At 41.4% G+C, this 25,005-nt stretch overlaps 1 protein-coding gene across 2 annotated transcripts in view; it reads left to right on the top strand.

The window, feature by feature from the left end:
• NTN5 (netrin 5) overlaps positions 1 to 25,005 on the top strand; it is a 55,561-nt gene that overhangs the window by 11,106 nt on the left and 19,450 nt on the right. The gene's annotated exons all lie outside the window — the stretch shown is intronic.

Below are 25,005 nucleotides of genomic sequence, written 5' to 3'. Positions count from 1 at the left end.
AATTGGGTATGTCTAGTCTAGTGAAAAGACTAGGAGAAATTTCCTAACAGTGAGAACAATTAACTAGTGGAATGGCTTGCCTTCAGAAGTTGCGGGTGCTCCCTCGCTGGAGGCTTTTAAGAAGAGACTGGACAGCCATTTGTCTGAAATGGTATAGGATCTTCTGCTTGATCAGAGGGTTGGACTAAAAGACCCTTCCAGCTCAGTTATCCTGTCACCTCACAAGGGTTGTTGTTGCTGTTGTGGAGAAAATAGGAAGATGTGTTGGATATGTTGGCTGCCTTGAGTTATTTATAAAAATAATCATAGATAAATAAGATGTGAGGCTCCGATCACACACTTGCGGCTGCCATGGATCTCCTCTTGCTTTGATAGCACCATATTTTTTGCCAGAGGGCATATTTTTGCTAGCATGGTGCCTAAGTAAGAAAGAACCTCAGACAGAAGGCGAAAGCAGAATTGCTTGTGGCCATTTCTTCCAAGTTAGAAGTTGGCTATCCCGTGTCTGTAAAACTGCCATTCTTACTCTTCATCAAGATGTGGCTCTGTCAAGGGAGAAGCTTGTTCCTGGCAATGGAAGCTGTGTTTAACCGGGTGCAGCAGCAAAAGGAGATGAAATGGAGACAGGCTGCGGGAAGCCAAGAGCCGCATATCCTTCAGAAAGAGGCATTAACACACACACAGAAAAAATAAAAAATAAAGAAAATCTGACATCATGGAATGGATGTCACGAGAGCCAACAGCCTGAGTGAGATGGAGAAATCGAGATGGCCCTTTAGCCAGCAGGAATCCCTGCTGCTTGCAGTTTGCTTAAGTAAAGACACATGACAAAATAATGTATCCTTCTAATCCTGAAACCACTAAGCCTTTGTTTTTGCTCGAGGAGGAAGTGAGATGGATCGGTAGCATGGAAACATTAAAGCAAAAGAGAGAATCCAAACACGAAGAGGATTTTCAATTGACAAAAAAAGATAAATGGCCCTTAATATTTAGCAGAATGTGTCTTTCATTCCAGGAATTTTGTAGACACTATAATTAAACACATATATCCATAAAGATGACACAGTACAGACACTACACTACAGTACACTACATAGCCCATGATACTCTATAGGAGGGAAAGTTGCACTTTGAAGAAGCAAAATAGAAATAACATTGACGGGTTTTAAATGTGGTGTTGGAGGAGATTCCTGAGAATAGCATGAACAGTCAAGCAAACAAATCAATGAATCATTAAACAAATCAACCCAGTTCTCAATCAAGGCACAAATGATCAAACTCCAACTATCCTATTTCAGATGCTTGATGTGAAGATCTAATTCTCTAGAGAAGGCATTAATGCAGGGAAAGATGGAAGGAAAGACAAGAAGAGGACAAAAGGCAGCAAAGTAGATGGACTCAGTTACAGTGGCAATGAATGAGTACTATTGTAAGATCTGAAGGACCAGGCTAGGGGCAAAACATCAGGGAGAAAATGTAGCTATACCAGGGGTTTGTAACCTTGGCCACTTTAAGATTTGTGGATTTCAGCTCCCAGAATTCCCCAGCCAGCTGGGGAATTCTGGGAGTTGAAGTCCACACATGTTAAAGTGGGCAAAGCTGGACATCAGAGGTAGTATTCAGCCGGTTCAGACCAGTTTGCCCGAACCAGTTATGAAAATCGCGGGTGGGCCTGCCCACCTTCCCCAGTGCTATGCCATCCTATTTAGCCATGCTTTTGAGGCCAGGCCAGACGTGGGTTGCATCCGGTTCGGTCTGGTTCTATAGAGCCGGTAGTAAATCCGGTGGGAGGCTCCGCCTACCTGCCACGACATCATCATGGGTGATCTGCGCATGCGCAGAAGCTTCTGCATATGTGCAAAAGCATCTGTGCACAAAGCAAGCGCACACGCACACTTCATTGTGAACCGGTAGTAAAGGTAGGTAGAATCGACCCCTGAGCAAAGCACATGCACAGAAGGCTGGGTGCATGCTTGGAAGGTGTGCGCCAGTGGTGGGTTGCCCCCAGTTCGCACCGGTTCTATAGACAGAGCAGAACCAGTAGTAAAATTGGTGGGAGGCTCCACCCACCGACCCCAACATCATCAAAACGCTTCTGTGCATGCGCATAAGAGCGTGTGCGCACAAGAGCAAAGCGAGCGTGCATGCGCGGCCCCGCTGCGAACCAGAGTAAAGGTAAGTAGAACCCACCCCTGGTGCATGCACACGCAGGGCGAACTGGTGGTAACAATATCTGAAACCCACCACTGCTGGACATCCCTGCTCTATAAAGTCACTAAAGCCCCAGCATCAACTGGATGGCACATAATCAACCAATAATTCAACACAATGTTAGCATTACTAGACTATGATATCAGTGCAACATATGTAAAAAAAGGATTGGACTTTGATCACATGATTGTGGCTGCAATCATTAATTTTTTGACATATAATCCTCCCATTGGAAACACCCCTTCCAGAAAGATTTTGTTTTACATGTAGTCCTCAACTTACAACCATTTGTTTAGCAACTTTTGGCACTGAAAAAAGTGACTTACAACCGGTCCTTGAAGTTACGACCATCACAGCATCCCCATGGTCACGAGAGCAAAATGTGGGCACTTGGCAACCAGCACGTATTTATGATGGTTGCAGCATCTTGGGGGTCATGTGATTGATATTTGCAATCTTCTCAGCTGGATTCTGACAAGCAAAGTCAATAAGGGAAGCTGGATTCACCAACCATGACAAAAAAGGACATTAAATGGGTGTAAGCAGCCATTCTTTAGCAATGCTCCTTCTTTAGCAATGGAAATTCTGCTGCCAATTGTGATTGTAAGTCAAGGACTATCTGCCGTATTTTTGTGTGGGACGGAGACACTAAGGCAGAATCCTGAGTGTCTTACAACAGCTTCTCAACAATTCAGATATACGATATCTGGTTTCTTGAAATTCAACGCATTTTGGCATCAATCTTCTGGGTTTCTGAATCAGTTTTTTTAAAAAAAGATTGAAGCTCTTCATGGCAATGGCAGGGACTGAAATGCAGGGCTTGGGTGCCATTTCATTAAATTACAGTCTTTGCTCCTTGATTGTTTGCTCCAGAAGAAAAACTCCTAAACATCCAGGGAAAAAACTAGAATTTTCCTCTCTTGTACTCCCTCTGTGCCAAAATATTTTCTAAAACAGTGCCCCGGTTCCTTTCCATCTTCTCCCCAGTCATTCACACCCAGCAGATTGGAGAAGGTGACACAACATATGTGGAACGAATTAGTACAGACCTTGGGGCTTCCACAAAAATTGATGGCAGAGGAAAACAGGAGGGAAAACATGTGGATAGTTGATGGGAAGAAGGCAGTCGCTTTTAGCCATGATTTATGCTTCACGTACCCCTTCCTGGAACGGCAGAGGCTCTAACCACCTGCCCTCTGGAGATGCCAAGAAGTGTCGGATGCTCAAATTCTAGCCAACACACCAAGGACAATTCCACCGCCTTAGTTCCTGCCGATTTTTGCTTTATAAAGCCAGAAGAAATATGCGAACTTCTTTGATTAATAGCTAGCTCAATAGGGCAAGTTATCTCCAAGTTCTACATGGGTTTATTTTAAGTCCTCTGAGTCTTGATGGTGTCTGCCCTAAAGGCTAAGGCAGGATGAATCTCCAACGAATTCCTACTGGAGCTCTTTTTCACAGAGAAGAAGGCCCAAAACTCAAAAGAGAGGAGAGAGAGAGACAAATTCTACATGTATCAAACACAGCTGGATTTTAGGTTTAAACTGCTGCTGCTCTGTTAACATGACCCAAGAGTAGTAGTGGGTTTCAAATTTTTTTACTACTGGTTCTGTGGGTGTGGCTTGGGGCCATGGCTTGGGGCCGTGGCAGGGGAAGATTACTGTAAAATCTCCATTTCCTCCCCCCTCCAGGGGAAGGTTACTGCAAAATCCCCATTTCCTCCCGATCAGCTGGGATTTGGGAGGCAGAGAATAGATGCGGGTGGGGCCAGTCAGAATTTTTACCACCGGTTTTCCAAACTACTCAAAATTTCCACTACAGGTTCTCCAGAACTGTTCAGAACCTGCTGAAACCCACCTCTGCCCAAGAGGTGTAAATATAAACTGGGGAATGGGAAGGGGAATGTAACATGGTACAATAGTCCTCAATTTACAATCATTTGTAAATCCAGTGAGCATTCAAATTCACAGCAGCATGGAAAATGTGGCTTATAACTGGTCTTCGCATTAACAATCGAGAACATCCTCATCCTCATGTGCCATGCATGATACCGCACATTGGGTATCCCCATGGTCACATGATCAAAATTCAGATGCATGTATCTACAATGGTTGCCATGTCCAGAAGTCACGTGGTCACCCTTTGCGACTTTCCCAACTAACAAGCGAAGTCAATGGGGAAGCTGGATTCTTACGACTGTGTGATTCTACTTAACACTGCAATACGTCGCTTAACAACCATGGCAAAGGGGTCTCATTAAATTAGGCACAATTCACTTAATAAACTCTTTGCTTAATAATGGAAATTCTGGCCTCAGTTATGGTCATAAATGGATCATTATCTCCTGTATAAAAACTTGCCTCCCAGCTAACCATGGGCTGTGTTGTAAAACTAACAGCAAACATCAACCTCCTGTAAGCATCATCTTCACAAAATACATTTAGCACAGTTGTAACAGTCTGTTCAAATATTGTCTCCCCATATTCTTAATATTACCAGTGACTGAAAGTCCATTTCTATTGTTGATTTTCACTTGCCACGCATGTGAAACAGGGGTGAAATCCAGCAGGTTCTGAGAGGTTCTGGAGAACCGGTAGCAGAAATTTTGAGTAGTTCAGAGAACTGGCAAATACCACCTCTGGCTAGCCCCAGAGTGGGGTAGGAATGGAGATTTTGCAATATCCTTCCCCCAAGAGTGGGGAGGGAATAGGGATTTTGCAGTATCCTTCCCCTGGAGTGGGGTGGGAATGGAGATTTTGCATTTTGGATACTGATTATTGGAATGCAGGCTGCTCCTGTGTCCCCAACCCAAGAAACCTACAATTTTATGCCCATGTCAGGAAATTTAGAAAACAGCCAGCACTGCACAAAATTCAGAGACTGTAAATATATAAATGTTACAAGCAGAATCATCAGAAATGTTTTCAGAGTAAGAGTTTCTCTCAATAGACCAACTTATTGACTTTCAGATAGAAGAAGCTGAAGGCTGAGCAAGTGGCTATGTAAATTGATTATATAAATATAAATCAATTGATTAATAAATTTCCATGGATTAGTAGGAAGCACAACAGCATGGCACAAGTATGGAGATAGTAAGAGCCATGGTGGTGCAGTGGTTAAAGTGCAGTATTGCAGGCTACTTCTACTGACTGCCATCTGCCTACAGTTTGGAAGTTCAAATCACACCAGGCTCAGGGTTGACTCAGCCTTCCATCCTTCCGAGATCAATAAAATCAGTAAAAAATTTAAACCGGGTCTAAAATGTCTAAAATGTAACCCAGATTGTTGGGGGCAATATGCTGACTCTATAAACCGCTTAGGCTGTAAAGCACTGTGAAGCGGTATATACGTCTTCCAGCTTTCAGATTGCCACCACTGCTGGCATTGGAAAACCCAGCCAGGATAAGCTTGCCAACTGACTAGTTTTGTCATAGCATCCACAAGTGGTGTCAAAAAATTCAAGATGGTAGCCGCAATTGCACAACTGAAGTTCTCCCTCTGCTTTATGTGTGTTGCAGATGCCCACATTTTATAATACTGTTTGGACAACTCCAAAAAAATTTGAGAGAGAAGGATACAGCTACTTTCAACTACTTTTGTGATAAGTTTACCATCTTAAAAATATTTACAGACCCCTCGCTTCCTGGACATAAACTGTTTCAACTCCTACCCTCAAAATGACACTATAGAGCACTGCACACCAGAATAACTAGACACAAGAACAGTTTTTTCCTGAACGCCATCACTCTGCTAAACAAATAATTCCCTCAACACTCTCAAATTAGTTACTAAATCTGCATTACTATTAATCTTCTCATTGTTCCTATCACCCATCTCCTCCCACTTATGACTGTATGACTGTAACCTTGTTGCTGGTATCCTTACAATTTATATTGATTGTTTCCTAATATGATTTGATTGCCTATTTGTTCCCTATGACTATCATTAAATATTGTACCTTATGATTATTGATGGATGTATCTTTTCTTTTATGTACACCGAGAGCGTATGCAGCAAGACAAATTCAATGTGTGTCCAATCACACTTGGCCAATAAAGAATTCTATTCTATTCTATTCTATTCTATTCTATTCTATTCTATTCTATTCTATTCTATTCTATTCTATTCTACTCTATTCTACTCTACTCTACTCTACTCTACTCTACTCTACTCTACTCTACTCTACTCATAACCATCCATATTTTTTCAGGACAGATTTAGTAGCTCTATTTTGGAATGACTCGAGGGTATTTTCAATGGGCAAATGTTTTATAGCTGGGAACTATGGATGTAGTAGGGCCAGGATTTTCTACAGGTAGTTAAACAGGAAATAAGTAGTCAAAATAGGGAGCGCCCTATCAAACCCAGCACCAGTTAACAGTGGTGTCCCCCATGGCAGCATTTTAGGACCCACACTCTTTCTGCTTTACATACATGACCTTTGCGATCATATTATAAGCAGCTGTGTCCTCTTCACTGATGGCATAAAACTATTTAACACCACCGACAATACTGCTGCCCTACAAAGAGACCTTGACTATGTGTCAGAATGGTCGCGCAATTGGCAACTCCAAATCTCAACCAACAAATGCTCTGTCTTACACATTGGCAACAAAAATCAGAACATGAAGTACAAACTGGGTGGATACGTCCTCGTAGACAATCCTCACTCTGTCAAGGACCTAGGAGTACTCATCTCAAACGATCTAAGCCCCAGAGCTCACTGTAACAACATTGCCAAAAAGGCATTAAGAGTTGTTAACCTAATTTTGCGAAGCTTCTTCTCCGGTAACATTGTACTGCTAACTAGGGCATACAAAACCTTTGCCAGACCAATTCTTGAATACAGCTCCTCTGCCTAGAATCCACACTGTATATCGGACATAAATACAATTGAGCGGGTCCAGAGGTATTTCATGTGAAGAGTATTCCACTCCTCTGCTCACAATAGAATCCCTCATGCCACCAGGCTCAAAATCTTGGATAACCTGGAACTACGCTGGTCTGATCTAAGCATAGTACACAAAATTGTCTGCTACAACGTCCTATCTGTCAATGACTACTTCAGCTTCAATCTCAATAATATTTGGGCAAACAATAAATACAAACTCAAGGTAAACCGCTCCAAACTCGATTGCAGAAAATACTACTTCAGCAACAGAGTGGTCAATGCCTGGAATGCACTACCTGGCTCCATTGTTACATCCTCAAACCCCCACAGTTTCAACCTTAAACTCTACTGTGGACCTCACCCCATTCCTAAGAGGTCTATAAAGGGGTTATGCATAAGTGCACCAGCTGGCCTACCGTCCCTGTCCTACTGTCCCCATTTATTTGTACTCATTTCCTATGTTCATGTTCATGTTTATACTTATACCTGCTATCTTGTACATGTTTGACAAATAAACAAAATAAATAAATAAAAATAAAATAAAATAGTCTGCAACCTATGACCTCAATTGAGTCCAGAATTTCCATTGCTAAAAAAAGTAGTTGTTAAGTAAGTTGCCCTAATTTTATGATTTTTAATTTTTAATTTTTTTTTTTGCTGTTCTTGTTCAGCAAATCTCTGCACTTAAACGAATCCAACTTCCCCAATTGACTTTGCTTGTAAGAAGCCAGTGGGGAAGGTTGCAAATGGTGATCACATGACTCTGGGACCCTGCAACCATCATAAAAACATGCTGATTACCAGGGGTGGGTTCTAAAATTTTTTACTACTGGTTCTGTGGGCGTGGCTTGTTTTGTGGGCATGGCTTGGGCGTGGCCAACTTTTTTTTTTTCCTTTTAAAAGCATTTTTTCTACAACCTTAAGAGGTTGCAGAAAAAAATACTTTTAGAAGCCTCTGACTATCAGGCAACTCAGCTGAGATCGGCAGAGGCCTTTAAAGGCATTTTTTTTTCTACAACCTCTTCGGCTGAAGAGGTTGTAGAAAAAATGCTTTTAAAAGCCTCTGACGATCTCAGCTGAGCCACGCGATGATCAGAGGCTTTTTTTTTTACTTTTAAAAGCATTTTTTCGGAAAAATGCTTTTAAAAGTTTTTTTTTTTTTAAAGCCTCTGATGAGGTGGGCAGGGTAAGCGAGCGGCGACCGGGCCGGGAACCGGTTCAGGGGCGTGACCAGCCAATGTTATTACTGGTTCTCCGAACTATTACAAATTTTTACTACCGGTTCTTGTGAACCGGTGCGAACTGGGAGCAACCTACCACTGCTGGTTACCAAGGATCAAGGATAGCCTGGATAGCTCTGCAGACTAAGCACTGTAATTTAACACCAGCTGTCTGTAATTAAAGTAAGTTCGAATCTTGCTCAAGGTTCAAGGTTGACTCAGCCTTCCATCCTTTCTAAGGTAGGTAAATTGAGGACCCAGTTTGTGGGGGCAATAAGCTGACTTTGTATAAAATATACAAAAGTATGAAGGCTATTGCTTAATGCATTGTAAGCCGCCCTGAGTCTCCGGAGAAGGGCGGCATATAAATCAAATTAAAAAAAAAAAAAGAGGATCAGAATTTTGATCAAGTAACTGTGAGAATGCTGCAATGGTTGTAAGTGTGAGGACCTGTAGTTAAATCACTTTTTTCAGTGCTGTTATAACTTTGAACTGTCATTAAACAGATGGTTGTAAGTCAAGGACTAGCTGTATTATATTATGAGCTTCCATAAAATTCACACCTAAAAAGGATGTTAGAAAGCAATTACGGGAAGGATTCTGTCTGTCAATTTATCAGTGCAAGAACATCCGAACAGGAGTAGATTTGGTGAAGCCAGCGAAAGAAAGCCTGAATTCGAAAAAGGATCAGATCTGGCTGGGGTGCAAAGGATCCCCCGGTACTTTTCTACACAGGAAGCAAAAAACGGAAGGAAGATGGGGAAGGGGGAGAGGCAGCCATTATTGGCCAAAGGGGCAGAACTAACTTCCTGCTGTTGCTTCTGCTCTGGTGGATAGATGCCATAATGATCTTCCTGGGATACAGAGGGAGCAGCTTCCTGGTGATCCTTGCTCCCAGAATGTGCTGATGTACTGTTTTTGTGATGACAAATTGTATGTTCTAATTGGACACGACTGTATCTTTGAAATGATCTTTGCTCCGAAGTTCTTGCTCTCTCCACTCGTGCCAGCAAACACCCCAAAGCAGGGCAGAGCAACAGAGCACAGCCAGAATCAATTAGGTTTTTAGCAGCTCAGTTAATCTATACAAACTCAGAGCAATTCTAATTCTGTCCCCTTATTGAACTCAGCTTCATTCCACTTCAATCTTCCTTAACCTATCAGTTCTCCCGATATATTGGACTCCAACTCCCATAATGTTCATCTTACACAGTGTGGGAAGAAATATCCATCTGGTTCAGTTTCAATCCGGGAGAACGGCACTGGAGACAAAATGGAGGCTGGAGGCTGATCGGAAAGAGGGTCCATTTATTGATGAAGCAGAACCACCAGACTCTTGTGATTCTGGGCAGCTGGCCAAATTGAGAGTGGGGGGGGGGTTATACCTTCTCTTGGACTTTGCACTTGAACTTCCTGTTCCTGTGCAAGAACATGTTTTCTATTGGCTTTTGTAGGGGGTTATGTAGGGGTCATAGCTGGCTCTATAAGTCAGTGTTGGCGAGCCTTTTTGGCACCAAGTGCCGAAACAGGAGCGCGCTGTCAGTATGTCAGTGTTCATGGATCGGAATAGACATGGCCAATGGGGACTATTTGGTAACTCAGACAGTTTGGAGCCTGGGCGGAGCTTAGCTTAACTTATGTATAAAAGAGTTGGTTTGTCCTTGCATTATTGCTTCAGAATAACCGGAAGAGTAGCCGCCTGGAGCGCATGTGCACGCCAGGAAGATGATCTTCTGGTTTCCTGCATGCGCATGTGCACCGGCCAGCTGGTGTTCACATGTGCATGCATGCCAGAAACTGGAAGACCAGGTGGCCGCTGCGCATGCACACGCCGAAACGGAAATATAATCTTCTCAGCGCACGCATGCACACCGGATGGCTGCTCTTTTGGTTTCCAGCGCGTGCATACGGACCGGCCACCTGGTCTTCTAGTTTCTGGTGCACATGCACATCCGAAGACCAGGTGGCCAGTGTACAAGCATGTTCCAGAAACCAGAAGAGCAGCCGCCCGGTGTGTGTGCACTCATCTGGAAGATGTACTCCTGATTTCCGGCGTTTACATGTGCATCGGCCACCTGGTCTTTCAGTTTCTGGCATGCATGCACATGTGAAGCTGGCCGGTGAACATGCGTACGCAGGAAACCAGAAGATCATCTTCCCGGCACACTCATGCGCTCTGGATGGCTGCTGGTTTCCGGCACTCCCATGCGTGTGAAGACCAGCTGGCCAGTGCGCCAGAACCCAGAAGAACAACTGGTGATGGCTTGCATGCCCAGAGAGATGGCTCTGTGTGCCACTTCCAGCACGCGTGCCATAAGTTCGCCATCACGGCTATAGATTGAGTTTGAGTTTCTGAGGGTAATGCAATGAAGCGGCATTGGGCAATTTCTATTGTGGCTGAGGACTAATCCTAACCTTTGCTGGATCTTGGGTGAGGGTATTTGCTTACGAATAGAGCTATGTACCTCTATCTCTTAAGTGCTGACATCTGCTGTGGGCTATTAAAGAAGGTGGGGGTTGCTTTCTCCCTCTAAAAAACATGTTTCCATTTCTCCCTTTGGGAAATATAATATTCTACTTTTTAAAAACATTTAATTCTTCTAGGAGAGAGATGGGTGCTAATTTTCTACAACAGGAAGAAGCTTATTGGTTTATGAGCTTCAATTCATCAAGAAGGTGGAATGAGCTGCCCCCGGAGATACGGCAGATCCCGGATCTTCGCACCTTTCGCCGTTCCCTAAAGACGTTTTTATTCCAGCAAGCCGGGCTGGCCTAACTCTTTTAAATTGTTTTAATTTTTAAATTGTTTAATTATGGGTCTTAATACAGGGGTGTTTTTAATTGTGGGCCAAATTAATTTAATTGGATTTTAATGCTGTTTTTAAATTTTGTATTTCTTGTGTTTTAACTGTTGGCTGTTCACCGCCCCGAGTCCGTCGGGAGAAGGGTGGTATATAAATATAAACAATAAACAATAAATAAGGTGCGAGTTGGTTATATTACAGGTTGTCCTCGTTTAGCAACCCACAGTTGGGGCCCATAACTCAGACATTAAGCAAACTGGCCACTAAGTGAAACTGCACTGGGCTTATGATCTGACCTCAGCTTTCCTTTGCTTGACAGACCAGCAAAGGCTGTAAAAAGTTACGGTACTTTTTCATCACAGTCGTAATTGTGAACAGTTGCTAAGCAAGACAGATGCTAAATGAGGACTACCTGTATTTTGAAGCTTCTCAACAGGGATGTCATAATTTTACTTCTTGCTAAATATTGAGAAGGTCCATGTTAATTACTGCAACTGCTACTTTAATAATAAACAATATAATTTGCATTGATAAACAGTCAAATGTAGCAGAAGCATATGGCTACATAAATCAAACTGTCAAGATTTAAAGTCAGAGGAAATCGACCTATTTACAAATGAGAAAGTTTACCGGTTGCAATAATTATCCAACCTGAAACTAATGAAAATAAAAATCCCAAATAATTGACGTTCTCAGTAAATATGCTCCAAGTCTATTTCCTATTATATTTCCTCCCTATAACAACCATGGTCTTAAAACACATTTTTTCTCAAATCTCTACAGTGTTAAGTTTCACCAGACTGACATCTTCAGCAATTGTGTTAAATTAATGCTAATATAAATTATTCTTCCCATAATCCCTCTCCCAAAGGTATATCCCTATGGTATCTGTTATAGATGACAGACCAATATTGAGGTTAAAGGATTAAGCAAAATGCAATTTCCTTCCAATCTTTGGGAAGGTCCCTAGGTGTTTCTTGCAACCTGAGACCAATGCATACTTCCAAGACAGTTCTTCCAAAATTACTTTTCCTGTGGGGTGAAGTAACAGGATGTGACCCTGTGTGCTTCAAAAAGCATAATTTAAATCAGGAGCGTCCAACCTTGGCAACTTTAAGATTTGTGGACTTCAACTCCCAGAATTCCTCAATTAGCCATGCTGGCTAGGGAATTCTGGGAGTTGAAGTCCACAAGTCTTAAAGTTGCCAAGATTGGACACCTCTGACTTAAATCAAGAGTTGGGGAAAAAATGTTGTAGGCAAAGGTCCGAAAGTACTATGAGATGTACTAAATGACATAGATTGGGGTGTATAAAAGTTAGTGAGGTCAAAAATGGCTACTTTAAAAACAAAAGGAAAAACACCTTCTTGGAATTGGAAATGTAACTCTTCCCATTTTTAATTAATTAATTTAAAAGCTGCCTTTTAATTTAACCCTAACCCTAACCCTAACCCTAACCCTAACCCTAACCCATTACTACTGCTACTACGGTTACTTCTACTATTACTACTACTACTATTACTACTCTCTCTCCCTCCCTCCCTCTCTTTCTCTCTCTCTCCCCCGTCTTTCTTTTGTCTCTGTCAATCAAGTGCTTTAAAATAGATGGCTATCTTTTTGCAATTGAAATAAATGGCATATAGAATAGAATAGAATAGAATAGAATAGAATAGAATAGAATAGAATAGAATAGAATAGAATAGAATAGAATAGAATTTTTTACTGGCCAAGTGTGATAGGACACACAGGAATTTGTCTTGGTGCATACACTCTCAGTGTACATAAAAGAAAAGATACGTTCATCAAGAATCATAAAGTACAACACTTAATGATAGTTATAGGGTAAAATAAGCAATCAGGAAACAATATTGATATAAATCGCAAGGATACAAGCAACAAAATTACAGTCATACAGTCCTAAGTGGAAGGAGATGGGTGGTGGGAACGATGAGAAGATTAATAGTAGTGCAGACTTAGTAAATAGTTTGACAGTGTTGAGGGAATTATCTGTTTAGCAGAGTGATGGCGTTCGGGAAAAACTATTCTTGTGTCTAGTTGTTCTGGTCTGCAGTGCTCTATAGAATCGTTTTGAGGGTAGGAGTTGAAACAGTATATGTCCAGGATGTGAGGGGTCTGTAAATATTTTCACAGCCCTCTTTTTGACTTGTACAGTATAGAGGTCTTCAATGGAAGGCAGGTTGGTAGTAATTGTTTTTCTGCAGTTCTAATTATCCTCTGAAGTCTCTGTCTGTCTTGTTGGGTTGCAGAACCAAACCAGACAGTTATAGAGGTGCAGATCACATATTTGTCTAACTAATGAAGCTCACTTTTGCTCTTTCGCTGATCAAATCTACTTACTTGAGGAATGTTATGGAATTACCATAAATACAGGTAATCCTCCACTTACGACCGTTTGCTTAGCAACCATTCAAAGTTACAACACATCTACCAAAGGGGACTATGATCAGGACCTGACGTTCCAATGACCACCCCCCTTCCCCCCCACCTCCCCATCCTTATGGATAAGAAAATGTAACTGTACTTTTGGGGCACTTTGCAACACAGCTGCAAAGCCATTTTGTAGCATCCTGCAGTCATAACCAGATTTTATGATGGTTTTGCCAAAACCTAGCACATAGTTTTGGTTTTCAGCAAAACCATGCCATAGCAAACAATGACTGCACCGTTCAGTTAATGACTATGTGTTCCCACTTATGACCGCTGAATTCACTTAACAACGACTGCAAAAAAAAAACCCATCCAATTGAGTTAGTTGGTGCTTTTTTCATAACCGTCATCACTTACAACTGCAATGAACAGCCTGCATTACAGTCGTAAATCAAGGACTGTGTGTGTGTGTGTGTGTGTGTGTGTGTGTGTGTGTGTGTGTATGTGTGTAGCTTTTGTGCTGGTGCTTACATAACCTTGACTGCTTTATGGTATGAACTGGATGTGTGAATGACAATAATCCTAGAGAAATGCAGGTCTTATTTTATTTTCCACATTTCCACACTGATGTTTCCATTCGCTCTCTTTCATCTGAGCATTGGGCTTGATTTGCAAAAAACGTAGCGAAGGTAGCAGTGCAAAATCTTAAAGCCTTGTTCCATACCTTCCTTAAAAAAAAAAAGATTTTTGTTCTGCTTGACAAATGATCTATTGAAATTCCAGATGGTTTTGAAACTCTTCTGCGTTATGTCAAGATGGTCTACTAGAAGGGGGAGTGGGGGAGGTGTTTGGTTTGGCAGTTTTAAAAAGAAAATTGTTCCCCTCCACCCAAGCCTCTTTGCTAAAGTGACGGGGTCTATTTCCCAAAAGGAACAATAGAAACGGATGCCAGAACCTCGTCTTGATTTCTCCCTCTGCAGAGCAGGTGCTAAGACAGAAGGGCTGCAAAGGAGGATGTTAAGAATTGGACAAGATGGCATGAAGTCAAGCCTGGGATGTTTCACATATTGCAGCAGAAAGGAGTAGAGTGACAATTTGACAATTAGAAGTAACACCATTAAGACAGTCAAATTGGGTGACTTTACGGGGAATCTCCAGCAGTTGCCTATACGGGTAGTCTTAAACCTACGACCACAATTGAGCCTGGAATTATCGTCATAAGTCATGCTGGTTGTTAAACAAGATATTGTAAAGGGGAAGGGAAGGAGGAAAGAAAGAGGGAAGGAAGGAAAGAGGGAGGGAGGTTAGGGAAGGAATGGAAGGGAGGGAGGGAGGGAGGAAAGAGGGAAGGAAGGAAAGAGACAGGGAGGAAGGGAGGGAGGGGAGGGAAGGAGGGAAGGAATGGAAGGAAAGAGGGAAGAAGGGGAGGGAAGAAGGGAAAGAATGGAAGGAAAGAGGGAAGGGAGGGAGGAAGGGAGGGGGAGGGAGGGAAGGAATGGAAGGAAAGAGGGAAGGGAGGTAAGGAGGAAAGAGGGAAGGAAGGAAAGACAGGGAGGGAGGGAGGGGGAGGGAGGGAAGGAATGGAAGGAAAGACGGAAGGGAGGGAGGGAGGGAGGGAGGGAGGGAGGAAGGAAGGAAGGAAGGAAGGAAGGAAGGAAGGAAGGAAGGAAGGAGCTTTCCTAAGCTCCCTATCAGATTCCCCCAGAGAAACACAATGGATAAACTGGCCAGAAGCCAGAATTTGCTCTTGCTCCCTCTTGTTTTTTGCTGGTCCTTTATCATTCTGTTTCTTTGTTTAAGTAAGAAAAGCTCTCTCAAATGATGACACAACGGGATACTGCTTGTCTAGTCATCCCTAAGAGTCAGCCATCAAGCCTCTTATATATGGAATAGCCTAACTACCATTTTGCCTTTTATTCCATCTTCATTTGATTTGATTGCACCTGCAGCAAAAAGAAGGTCCTAACCCCACTATGTAGGGCTTTAATCAGACCCCATTTGGAATACTATGTCCAGTTCTGGAGACCTTATTTTAAAAAAAGATATTGATAAGATTGAGCAAGTCCAGAGAAGTGGGGTGGGGGTGGGGGTGGGGAATGGTGCCAAGTCTGAGGGACAAAACATATCAGGAGAAATTGGAGGAACTGAATATGTGCAGCCTGGAGGATAGAAGGGAAAAGGGGGACATGATTGAAACCTTTGAATATATTAGGGGTGTGAATAAGGTCCTAGAAGGCAGTACTTTCAATATTAAGCAAAAAATCAAGAACACGGGAACATAACCATAAACTAACAGGAGGAAAGTTCAAAAGCAACATTAGAAAGAATTACTTCATAGAAAGTATGCTTGGGACAAACACATGTCCATCATCTGACAAAAATTTAAAAAATATTTTTTTTTAAAAAAAAACATTTTTAAAGAGCATACTCAATGGATCACTAGGTTCCTTTCGGCTGACAGTTTTCTATATTTCTGTGTTTTATATTCCATTCTTCTGTGGGGCTTCCTATTCTTGCGCCATTTTGCACAAGATTCTCAAAAGGCGTCACTCACCAGATCTTCATTTCAAGAAACAAATTAGACTGTTGTGAGACAGCTTAGTTTTACCCTACTGATGATATGTTGCTGCGCTAGTAATCCTACTCAGTATGAGAGGAATTGCAGGTTCAGACTTTTGGTGTACAGACTTGGCTGAGGAGCCAATGGGGCGAAGCTACCATCTTTAGGATTATAACTGAACGCCTCTAAGTCAGAATCCCCCCTAAACGTAATGATACCGCAGCACAAAGAGCTTCAGTGGGCCTCGAATAGCTGGGCCACCCAGCCCAGTGCAGAGAGTTGTTTGTCACAGGAGTGGTATGTGGCTGGAAGGCGGCCACCTCACACCCGTGGCAAAGTGCTCGTTCGCGGAGAACCCGGTGCTAAATCATTCGTAAACAACCTGATTCTGGGTCGGGGATTCGTGCACAGCAGAGCAGCTCCCTCGCTGTGATCTACTGAAAGTCAGCCCTTGACACAATCTTTTGTAAGAAGATTAATGACAACAACAACAACAACAACAACAACAATACAGTTATAACACAGTTCAACTGTTCAGCAGTGACATCAAAATAAACTTTGGACTTGAAAAATATGCTATATTATCCATGCAGCAAGGAAAAATGGAAAAAAAATAGAAGGAATAGAACTGGGAAATGGAAACATAGTGAAAGCATTAGAAAAAGATGATGGTTACAAATATCTAGGCATATTGAAACCAGATAACATCTTGAATGGAAAAGTCAAAGACCCAACGCAAAAGGAATACATCAGGAGAGTCCGCAAAATATTAAAATCAAAGCTGAATGCTGGAAACATAATTAAAGCCATTAATACATGGGCAGTTCCAGTGATACGCTACTCAGCTGGAATCATCAACTGGACTTTGGCTGAACTGGAAAACCTGGACTGGAAAACGCGCAAACTTTTGAATATGTATCACACTTTACATCCACAAAGTGACATCGACAGGTTGTACCTGCCAAGAAAAATAGGGGGCAGAGGACTATTGCAAATCCATCAAACTGTAGAAAAAGAAAAACAAAGTTTGAATGATTATATGAACCAAAGTACAGAAAAATTGCTGCAGGCTGTGAAAACAGAGAACATTATAAAAACAACAGAAACAAAGGCAGAATATAAGGAAAAACAGCTGGATGACAGATTAAATAGATGGAAAACCAAAGCTTTGCATGGACAGCACTTGAAAAACATTGAAGGAAAATGTGAAGACAACTTTACATGGGCATGGCTTAAGATGGGAATCATCAAGAAAGAAATGGAAGGTTTAATAATCGCTGCTCAAGAACAAGCACTACAAACTAATGCCATGAAAGCGAAGATACAAAAATCCACCGACAATCCAAACTGCCAACTTTGCAACAACAAAGTCAAAACTGTTTCACATTTAATATGTGAATGCAGCAAAATCGCACAAACTGATTACAAAGCTAGACATGACCAAGTTGCTAAATTAATTGGTCATTATGTAAAAAATATGACTTACCTGTATCCAAAATGTCATGGGAACATAAAGTGGAAAAAGTTATAGAAAATGAGAAAGTGAAGATCTTGTGGGACTTTCAAATACAGACGGATTGTCATTTGAAACACAACAGGCCAGATATCGCAGTTGTTGAAAACCAAAATGTACAATTTATTCACATTGCGGTACCAGGAGTTGCCAGTCTAAGAAAAAGAACTGGAAAAAATCACGAAATATCACGATCTGGCCATTGAAACTACACGATTATGGATGAAACATGTAACAGTGATACCCATTGTCATCAGGGCACTTAATACTATGTCCAAGAATTTTATAAGATACATCAACAAATTGCAGCTTCCTGCAATAACACCAGCAGAACTGCAAAAAACTTGGAACATCATACATCTTAAGAAGGTACTTGGTTGATACCTAGGACACTGGCAGCATCCTATCAACCATTAGCACCAGTCAATGGTTTTGTGATGCATTTTTGAATGTTAATTCGACTGAGTTTCATGTTTAATGAATAAAAGAGATAATAATAATAATAATAATAATAATAATAATAATAATAATAATAATAAAGTCGAAGTTTACTTGGAACATCGAATAGTTTAAGAAGGTACTTGGTTAATACCTAGAATGCTGGCAGCAAACCATATCAACCATTAGCACCAATCAATGGTATTTCTGACACATTTTTAAATGTCCAGTTGACTGAGTTTCATTTTTATTGAATAAAAGATAATAATAATAATAATAATAATAATAATAATAGGAAGAAGAAGAAGAAGGAGAAGGAGAAGGAGAAGGAGAAGAAGAAGAAGGAGAAGGAGAAGGAGAAGGAGAAGGAGAAGGAGAAGGAGAAGAAGAAGAAGAAGAAGAAGAAGAAGAAGAAGAAGAAGAAGAAGAAGAAGAAGAAGAAGAAGAAGAAGAAGAAGAAGAAGAAGAAGAAACAAATTGGCATGGGCCAGAATCTACAGATAGTACTCGACTTAAAACCACAATTGGGAGAAAATTTCCCTCACTAAGTAATGTGGTTGTTAAGTGAGTCTTGCCTGATTTCCTAATCTTTTTGCCACTGTTGTTAAGTGAATCATCATGGTCTTTAAACAAATCACAGGGTCGCTAAGCGAACCTGACTTCCCCCATTGATTTTGCTTGCTGGGAGACTCCTGTGAAGGTCACAAATGGCAGTCATATGACTTTGAGATTGTCAGGGCGCTGATTAATCCCATTCTGTCTTTGGGATAATCGCACCTTGATTAAGAGGAGTGGATCGAGGTTTTTCCTTGCAAGCATACTTTAAGAAAAAAAAAACCCGAAGATATATCTTCTAAGAAAACTCATTTATTTGTTAAGAAAAATAAAACATCTAACTATCTAAAATTAATTGTTACATTTTTGCAAAAGTTCGTGCTGGTTATTTCTTAGCCGGGCCTTTCTGGGCAAGAGAAGAAAGGAAAGTGTGAGTGTGTGAGAAGGAATGTGGGTGGATGACATGCGCAGTTTAGCTTACTGATAAGGATTCTTGGCAAGCTACAGAAAGTCTGATAGTCCAGAAATGATGAGCTCAGCTGGTAAATAAAAGAACGCAGTGACAGAGATGGTGCAACCTTTGTAAATACATCCTGGTTGCCAAGCACCCAAATTTTAATCATGTGTCTACAGGGACACTGAAATGACTGTAAGTGTGAGGTCCAACCATAAGTTACATTTTTATCACTATCATAGCTTTGAATAATCATTAAACAAATGGTTGTAAGTCAAGGACTACCTGTAAATCATTCTTCAAGCATAGGAGGGAAAAATCCATTGACAAACTGGATGAAAAATTTCCATTCCAGTCTTGGAGTAAGATGAGTTACTTGATTGTCGAGAGGGCAGAAAGATCTATTTCTGTCACTCATGCAAAAGATCTGAAACAGATGAGATGTAATCCATCATCACCCAGCTGTACATCTGTAAAATGGAAGGAAGTTTCTAGTATTAAATTGGCAGCCCCAGAAATTTTAGTACCAAAAGGGGACAATGATTGGCCAGTTCCAGAAAAGTAAATGGACCCACAGGGACATATCTGCATCTCCGGCAACTTGGAGAAGGGATCATACATATTTCATAAAGTCTTAGCAAGTGGTCTTAAGTTCTGAACGTCTATTTTTTTCTCCTGCTTCCTAAGCATAAAGAAACTCATTGGTTGCACAGATTCCAGAAGAGACTTCAGGGGAGGTTCTGAGAGAATCCTAATGAAACCAAACTCAAATTGATGGCTCAGGAAATGTGGTCAGCATGTCTGTGCAGTTCCCTGCGGCATTCAGATAGAGGGAAAGACTGATTTAATTTCAGAAGCAGCGGTTTATGGGGTCCAGCCCACCATTCCTCAGCCAGGTAATCCTCAAATGGGGTGGATTTCCACATTTATAATTCCTAATCAACTTAGCCAATGCTCATCAACACCTGGCTATGAGCCTTCTGTATGAAGTTTTAACTGTTGATCGGAAGGTGATTCCCCCCCCCGAATAATGACCCATAATTTGAGAGGGGTCTTTTGCATCCACTGATGAGAATAGGGCTGCTGTAAACAAAAATTTAAACAAGAAAGAAACCCAAATAGCTGTAGATTTTCCTGATAAAAAGCTTAGATACCTTTCTCAGATCAGTCAAAAATCAGCTCTTTGTTGGAAGAAGCTGCTTCCCTTGTACAGGTAGTCCTTGACTTATGTCCACAACTGGGACCAGAATTTCCATTGCTAAGCAAGGCGGTCATTAAGTGAGTTGCACTCGATTTTATGATCTTTTCTGTCATGGTTGTTAAGTTAAATCACTGTAGTTGTTAAGTGAATCACATGGTCATGAAGCGAATCCAGCTTCTCCCATTGGCTTTGCTGTCGGATGTTAACTGGAAAGGTCACAAATGGTAATCACATGACCTCGGGATGCTGAAATTGTCAGAAAGACACGCCAGTGGCCAAGCGTCTTAATTTTGATCACATGACTGTGGGGCTATTGCAATGGTTTAAGAACCAGTTGAAAGGTCATCCCAAAGGTACTTTTTCAAAAGCAGCTGGACTTTCTTTTTCTTTGAAAGTGTTTCCAGAACTTCAGAACTGAAGAAGTTTCTTGGATGAGAAGCAAAATGTTTTCAAAGAAAAAAAATCAAGAAAGTCCAGTTACTTTTTGGAAAAGCATTTTGGGGACAATCATGAACTGGATGATTAAGAAGCTCCATAGAGGTTGTAAGGCCCTTTTCACTGTCATTGTAACTTCAAGCAGTTGCTAAATAAATGGTTTTAAGTTGAGAATTGGCTATTAAACTTTTCTTAGTTAAAAGGATTTTGTTCACTTTTCTTTCACACCCTGTCCAGTTCTGTCTTACTTCATGTCATTTCCATCCAACTCTCTCTATTTTTCCCTTCCTAGTGCAGCTGTTCTTTCCATATCTCTTCATTTGTTTCAATGTTGTTTGCAGAGATTGTCAGTCATCCAAGTCATGGTTGTTCCAAAGATGCTTTTTCAAGAGGCAGCTGGACTTTAGGAGGCAACTGTATAGACTTTTGGCTATCCAGTTTGGGATAAGCACCCTTTGAATGGTGTGGGAGTGGGATGAATTTCCAGAGGAGGGGTTGCAGACTGCAGGAACTGGGAGCACTACTCAGGTGACCCTGAAGACACAGATAAACCTCCAAGTGCTTCAACGACCCACTAAAAGGATGCAAATGACCAGCTGTCTGCAAGGAATATACAGGTAAATCCTTCCATTCCCCACTATATTTAATTATACTTAATGAAAAGAAGGACTAGGGGAGACATGATAGCAGTGTTCCAATATCTCAGGGGCTGCCACAAAGAAGAGGGAGTCAAGCTATTCTCCAAAGCACCTGAAGGCAGGACAAGAAGCAGTGGGTGGAAACTCATCAAGGAGAGAAGCAATCTAGAACTAAGGAGAAATTTCCTGGCAATTAGAACAATTAATCAGTGGAACAATTTGCCTCCAGAAGTTGTGAATGCTCCAACACTGGAAGTTTTTAAGAAGATGTTGGATAACTATTTGTCTGAAGTGGTGTAGGGTTTCCTGCCTAAGCAGGGGGTTGGACTAGAAGACCTCCAAGGCCCCTTCCAACTCTGTTATTCTATTCTATTCTATTCTATTCTATTCTATTCTATTCTATTCTATCCTCTCAGAGCTGAAGAATCTTCTTGGATGAGAAGTCTTCAAAAGAAAAAAACAAGGAACTCCAGTTGTCTCCTGAAAAAGCACCTTTGGGACAATGCTGTTGTTGTTGTTGTTTTTCCTGGAAGGAGAGAGGGGTATTCAGGTCTGTGTTGTGTGTACTTCTGTGTTTCTCTATGGGAAAGGAAAGAGTAGAGTTGGGAGTCTGTAGAGTTTGGAATCAATTAATGTTATAAGATACCTTATTTCACAGGTAATTAATTCTAATCAGTAGCTATTAATATATTGTTTCCCCTGATTCTACTTTTTTCACCAATGTGGCTTCTGGAAGATATAAATACATGTGCATATCTTTATTTTAGGGGGAAGGAAAAATTTCAGATTCATTTGCCTTGCTATGTACAGACATAGTCACAAGTTCCCACTGGAGAAAGGAAGGATATGACCGAAATAAACAAAGTGTTTGGTCAGAAGTATTCCCTCTTATCCTACATATTATTAGGCCATTAAATGCAATAGAATCACTCTTCAACATCTACAAACAATGAAATAGTAAATTAAATGGGTTTATATGAACTTTTATTGCCCTTAAGAAAACTGACACTTTCCATTTGTTGAACTCCTGCCTTAGTGCGTGGATCTTATACACACACACGGGCAGAATTGCATTTTAAGCCCCATAATGTTTCCAGCTATAGGTCGGCTCTGGAAGAAAGAATAATATACACAGAGCACTAATTCCAATATGTCACATGCAGACCACCAAGGAAGCCATGCCAAACCTGGAATTTGCAAAAGAGGCAAGATGGAAGAAATTCTGGCTTGTAGCCAACATAGGGTTGCATCATGCATGACAATCAGAAGAAACTCATACTCTGCAAGAGAAGCTACCTCTCTGGTGGTTGAGGATTATCCCACCAGCAACCTCCTCAAGGCAATTAGCAACCAGAGGAGGGAAAGTGATAGGCAAGCTGGAGACATCACGTTCCTCTCTGGCAATGATGATCCCCTATCAAGGGGGAAGAAATCAAAGATTAGACTTGCTAGGCCTCCAAGGGGTGCCTCAGCCTATCCCTTAATTAACTGCCTTGCTAAAGCCCAAGCTCTATTCGGAGCTCTATTTACAAGGCAGATGCTGAGATTATGTGGTTTATGGGTTTGTGGCCATTTTTCTGCTTCTCACGCTGTATTTTTGGGAAATGATACTACAAGTGCCTTTGAATGTCTCTTGGGGTTATGCATAAGAGAATTAAGTCTAAGGGCATGAAAAGACAATATAGGTGGTCCTTGACATACAACTATTGATTTAGTGATGTTCAAAGTTACAATGGCACTGACAATAGTATTTTACAACCAGTCCTGGCACTGTCAATTATCCCATGGTCACAAGATCAAAATTTGGATGCTTGGCAATCAGCATGTATTTTCTGACTGTTGCAGCAAATGGTTACGTGATCATTACTTGTGACTTTCCCAGCTGGCTTCTGACAAGCAAAGTCAATGAGGGAAATTACATTTGCTTAATGGCCGTGTTATTCACTTAACTGCAGTGATTCCCTTCACGACCATGGCAAAAAAGGTCATAAAATCATGTGTGACTCACTTAACAACCACCCCAATTGTGGTCATAAATTGAGGACTGTCTGGTAGTAATAAAAAAATAATCCCATCAATGCAGCTATTTTTATCTAAGCAAGACAAACTGCATCTATTTTTAATATGCTACTGTTTGCACTGCACTTTGTCAGGTCAATTGTAGATCTAATGAGTTTTGCAAGCACTGGAATAAGACAGGATTCTTCGGCTTTTTGGGGGGAAGAGTTCTAAATGATTTTGTTTTAGCTTCCCACCTCATTCTGCCATTTATTACAAATGATAAATAGTTGGAGTCAGTGGTGAAATCCATTTTTTTTTCCTACAGGTGGTAGTGGGCGTGGCTTGGTGGGCATGGTGTGGCTTGGTGGGAGTGGCTTGGTCGGCGTGGCAGGGGGATTTTGCAGGATACTGCAAAATCTCCATTCCCACCCCACTCCAAGGGAAAGATACTGCAAAATCCTCATGGCCTCCCCACTCCTGGGGGAAAGATATTGCAAAATCTCCATTCCCACCCCACTCTGGGACCAGCCAGAGGTGGTATTTGCCGGTTCTCTGAACTACTCAAAATTTCCGCTACCAGTTCTCCAAACTGTTCAAAATTTCCACTACCGGTTCTCCAGAACCTGTCAGAACATGCTAGATTTCATCCCTGGTTGGGGTCAATAACTATTGAGGATAAATATTTGGGATGTACTTCTTCCTGTTTTAGGAGCCCTGAGCACATCTGCATCTGGTAGCTTGACAAGAGGCAATGTTACACAACCATATTATGGTTTTATTTAAAAATCTATATAGAGACTGGGTCATAGAACACACTAAGGCATTATGTTGGATATTTTTTTTTCTAACTTTGGCTTAAGATATTGCTTTGACCTGTCAATTGTAGTTTATTTAACAAACAATTAAGCAAAGGATGTTGAATGTGAACACAGCCAGAACATGGAAGCTGCATTATTAGGTAAGAAGACATGCAGAATCCATGACTTTTCTTCTTTGAAGGACACATCTTCCCAAACTTGGGCATTGCTATGAATGTATCTCTCTGAGACCAAAGGATGTTCAATTGACAAGAGATTCTGTTCCTCTAAATCTCTCACTCTCTCTCAGGTTTTTGGGCCAGAATTGCAATGGTTGTAATCCCCTTGAGAAACCAATATGTTTACTCAATCCTCCAGCATGCTGGAATGTAGACAAAATTCAGAATTTGAATTTAGCATAATCCACAAATGGTTACTCCTTAATCCAAAATTCCTCTTCGTGTGTTATTTCTGCTAGAATGGTTAAAGCATCCTTTCCAACATATGCAAAGCCAAAAGCAACTTATCCTTGTTTATCCCCTTTCTGTGGTCTCTTCTGAGTCCTCCACTCCATCCACCCACCAGGCCCTTGTGTTGTGCCAATTCCCATCCATGCCTCAACTGTGAAAAGGGAGTTTAAAGCTACTTTCTCGTGCTCATTCCATCCTTGTCTGCTTGGCTCTTGGGCATGGGTTCTATATTAGAGAAAGTTGTTGAGATCAGAGGCAGGATGGTAGGGGGAGACATCCATGTAAAGGAAAAGGAATATTAGGACAGGGACGGTAGGCACGCTGGTGCACTTATGCACGCCCCTTACATACCTCTTAGGAATGGGGTGAGGTCAACAGTAGACATTCATGTGTTCATGTGTGTGAATTAGTAAACATTAGTAAACGTGT

The sequence above is a fragment of the Pantherophis guttatus genome, chromosome 4 (assembly GCF_059756535.1).
Source record: "Pantherophis guttatus breed Tessera chromosome 4, ASM5975653v1, whole genome shotgun sequence".
In the NCBI taxonomy this organism is placed as follows: domain Eukaryota; kingdom Metazoa; phylum Chordata; class Lepidosauria; order Squamata; family Colubridae; genus Pantherophis; species Pantherophis guttatus.
This window is presented reverse-complemented; position numbering and strand designations above follow the sequence as displayed.